General features: G+C 37.8%; 1 protein-coding gene across 20 annotated transcripts in view; it reads right to left on the bottom strand.

Moving 5' to 3' along the window:
* ptprsa (protein tyrosine phosphatase receptor type Sa) overlaps nucleotides 1-4446 on the bottom strand; it is a 232823-nt gene extending 228377 nt beyond the window's left edge. For all 20 annotated transcript variants that reach the window (XM_016243797.1, XM_016243814.1, XM_016243796.1 and 17 more), the window contains exon 1: nucleotides 4239-4446. The gene's annotated coding sequence lies outside the window, so the exon portion shown is untranslated. The remainder of the gene's footprint in view (nucleotides 1-4238) is intronic.
* Between the last annotated feature and the right edge of the window lie 6 nt (nucleotides 4447-4452).

Genomic DNA, 4452 nt, shown 5'->3' with positions numbered 1-4452 from the left:
CACACACACACATAAAATGCAAATAAATAGTACCTATTTGAGTTACATAATTTTTTATATATTGGTTTTATTTTATTTTATTTTATTGTAAAATACAAATTTTAGCAATGATTACTCATCATTATAGTCAGTTTGGTTACGTCACCAGTCTGAGTTTAGCCCCTAACAAGTGCAGTTAACGTGTAAGTGTGGCATATCAGTGCTAGCGGTGTCTGTTGTAGATATAAGTGGCCTGATCAGTCCGTCAGCGCACTGGAGTGATAGCGGCCCGCGGGACTCGCTGCGTAAATAACACAATGTCCATTCATGCAGCAACGACGAGCGTTTTCATACATAAGGAATGACAGGTATTTATCCCTCTTCACTGCCGGGAGAACTAGACGCAAATCAAGAGACAAATCCGACTTCTTCATTCACCACCGGGCCTAAACACAACACAAGCGCACTCGATGCCTCTCGTCTGGCCGCGGCACCCACCTGCAGCCTATAAATGGACTGAGATGTCCTGCAGGGAAGCCGAACGACAACAAACGGTGAGCTCGCTTCATCAGCCCAATCCCATCCCAACGGCTAGGACATCTTTACATAGAGTTTGAGCCAACACAACAAGACACAATCCTCCATTTGGAGACATTTAGAAACACATTTCTTAAAACAGAGATGGTTTATGACTAGTGTGTGAGCATTTAGGTAGAGTTTGAGGACAAATTTACCAAAAATCTGTCAAAAACCTCCACGGAGGCCATTTAGATAGACATTTACAAATAAAAAGATGATTTTGGATCATTTGAGCCAATGAAATCTGACAGAAATCTCCATTTTGAGACATAGAAGCCATTTAGATATAAATGTATTAAAACGGGGATGATTTTTGAACACTTGTAATCTGTAATTTTTAATATAATCTGTAATTTGTAAATGTAATCCAACAAAACTTTATCAAAATAATGATTTTTGATCATTTGAGCCAATAAAATCTGACAAAAAATTTCAATTTTGAGACGCATGGACATTTATATTTATATTATAATTATTTATATTTATATATGCATTTATTAAAATAAATATGTTTTTTACTAGTGTGTGAGTAAATACGTATTTAGGTAGAGTTTGTGGACAAATTTACCAAAAATCTAACAAAAACCTTCATTTGGCGACAACGAGGCCATTTAGATATACATTTATAAAAACAGAGATGATTTTCAATCATTTGAGCCAATAAAATCTGACAGAAATCTCCATTTTGAGAAACAGAAGCCATTTAGATGAGTTTATAAAAATAGGGATAATTTTGAATCATTTATAATTTTGTAATTTGTAATGTAATCTGTAATTCGTAAATGTAATCCAACAAAAAATCTCCATTTGGAAACAGTGAGGACATTTCAATATACTTTTATCAAAATAAAGATGATTTGAGCCAATAAAATCTGACAAAAATCTCCATTTTGAGACATTAAGGGTATTTCTATTTCTATTATAAATATATATTTATATATATATATATATATACACATATATTAAAACAAAGATGATTTTTGTATATTTATATGTATATTTTAAGGCAAATTTACCGACAAAAACTGACAAAATTAGACATTTAGATATACATTTCTTAAAACAGAGATTATTTTTGATACTTTGAGCCAAAAAAAATAAAAAATCTGACCAAAAAAAACCTCTGACATGGAGACATGGAGACATTTTGAGACATGGAAGCCATTTAGACATATATTTATCAAAATAGGAACAATTTTTGATAATTTGCAATCTGTAATTTGTCAATGTAATCTGACCAAAACCTCCATTTTGGGACTTTGAGGACATTAAATTATCGCCTATATTTATGAAAATAAAGATGATTTTTGACTTTTAGATAGAGTTTGAGGTCAAATCTACCAACACAATCTGACAGTTCCTCCATTTTGAGACACTGAGGCCATTTAGACATGCGTTTATTAAAAACGAGACGATTTGTGATAGCTTGAGCCCGCAAAATCTCAGAAAAAAACTCAGTTTTGAGACACTGAGGACATTTAGATGTACTTTTAAATAAAACAGAGATGATTTGTGACCGGTGTGTGAATTAGATATAGTTTGAGGACAAATTTACCAAAAAAGAAACAGACTAAAACCTCTATTTTGGACATTTAGATATAGATTTATTAAAATAATCACAATTTTGATCATTTGAGCCAACAAAATCAGAGAAAAAAAACCTTGGTTTTGTGACACTGGGGATGTTTTAAATATGACGAGATGATTTTTGACTATAGCCCGTGTGAAAAATCGGACAGAAACTCCATTTTGAGACACTGCAGATGTACAGTTATTAAAACAGATGGATTTCGACTAGCGTGAGTTAGGACACATTTAGAGGACACATTTGCCTGTAGAAGTGAGCAAAAACCTCCATTTGGAGACACCGAGGACATTTAGGTGTACATTTATCAAAAAAAGAGATGATTTTTGATAGTTTGAGCCAATCAAATCTGACAAAATCCTCCTTTTTGAAGAAATTTCGATACACATACAAGACGATCTTTGACTAGTGCGTGCCAGTTTGTAGTTTGAGGACAAATTTGCCTATGGAAATGGGCAAAATCTGTCAAAAACCTTCTTGGAGTCATTGAGGACATGCAACTAAAACGTGAAACAATCATCCTAATTTATTCAAATCTGGCATGAGATTATGATGTAAGTGCATAAAGAGGGTGTGGCTTTGAATTACTCCACTGCCAAGCCTCGTTTTATGCAAATCCAGCACAGGATGCACTGAAGACCACACCGCACCGAGACAGCATGTCCAAAAACACAAATCCACCCGGCATGAAATATTATAGCACAAATATAGCACAAGCAAGAGTTCAGCCCATGAGAACCCATATTCCGTGTTCCCATCTAGCGTGAGTTAGGACACATTTAGAGGACACATTTGCCTGTAGAAGTGAGCAAAAACCTCCATTTGGAGACACCGAGGACATTTAGGTGTACATTTATCAAAAAAAGAGATGATTTTTGATAGTTTGAGCCAATCAAATCTGACAAAATCCTCCTTTTTGAAGAAATTTCGATACACATACAAGACGATCTTTGACTAGTGCGTGCCAGTTTGTAGTTTGAGGACAAATTTGCCTATGGAAACGGGCAAGATCTGTCAAAAACCTTCTTGGAATCATTGAGGACATGCAACTAAAACGTGAAACAATCATCCTAATTTATTCAAATCTGGCATGAGATTATGATGTAAGTGCATAAAGAGGGTGTGGCTTTGAATTACTCCACTGCCAAGCCTCGTTTTATGCAAATCCAGCACAGGATGCACTGAAGACCACACCGCACCGAGACAGCATGTCCAAAAACACAAATCCACCCGGCATGAAATATTATAGCACAAATATAGCACAAGCAAGAGTTCAGCCCATGAGAACCCATATTCCGTGTTCCCATCAATGTCTTCAGTGGCTACACAGCTTTAATTGCTCTATTCAGTTCCTATATTTAGTGCATTCACAATAAAGCACAATGCATTAACATGCCAATTCACTGCTAAATCAGTGCATTAAGCTCTTCTAAGTGCATGAGAACCATCATAAAAAGACATGCATATATAGAGAGAGCACCCGTTTTGGAGCATGCAATTGATTTCTAAAAGAACTGATGTTCATAAATCATTTATAAAATGCAAATACGCGCGGTTTTCTTAGTTTTGGGAACAAAACCGTCAACTAAAACCTCTCCAGACTACATGTTGATTTTAAGAACGGAGTCCGCTGAAATTGAGCGTTGCTCACTAGTTTCCAGCAGGTGGGTATTTCTGGACCGAATCTCAGAAGATCGCAGAGCCGGCATCAGTTTGCAAGAACAAATCAGATGCATAACCAGACTTTGATTATAAATGCGCTTGAAATCAGATGTGCGAGGCTGGCACGGCGCACGGTGGCATCCATTCTCGCTTTACACGAGCGGGGCTTTGAGAGCCTTTGGGCGGGATGACTGTCCCACGGATGTAGCTGGTGGATAACACCCCCCCAAAAACGCGGAAACCGGCTGTAAAGTCTTGAAACGCGTCAAAAATGAGTTTATTCCTAATGCGCAAAACGCGTCTGGAGCGCAAACTGCGCGCAAGGCACCACCTTCTCCGAGCGCGTGCAGTTCTTCAGACGCTCTTCGTCTGAAGTGCATGCTTTATTCCCACCCGTTCCTGACATTAGAATAAAGTGATTAACTGCTCTTACCTTGTTTTAACGAGTGCGTTCCTGTGTTCCCCGTGATTCTGCACGCGCAAAACCTCCTTACATCTTGTGCGCGTCGCGCCAAGGAATAAAGGACGGTAATAATCCAAGGAGAGAGCAGATCCAAGGCGATAGAGGGAGAGCTCCGGGCGCGGACGGCGGCGAATAGCGGTTTAAATCCCCCGGATAGCGCTGCGTCTCGCTCGGCGCGTCTGAT

The sequence above is a fragment of the Sinocyclocheilus grahami genome, unplaced genomic scaffold (assembly GCF_001515645.1).
Source record: "Sinocyclocheilus grahami isolate Dianchi unplaced genomic scaffold, SAMN03320097.WGS_v1.1 scaffold701.1, whole genome shotgun sequence".
Taxonomy (NCBI): Eukaryota; Metazoa; Chordata; class Actinopteri; order Cypriniformes; family Cyprinidae; genus Sinocyclocheilus; species Sinocyclocheilus grahami.
The sequence above is the reverse complement of the archived record's forward strand: the minus strand, read 5'-3'. Positions and strand labels throughout refer to the sequence as shown.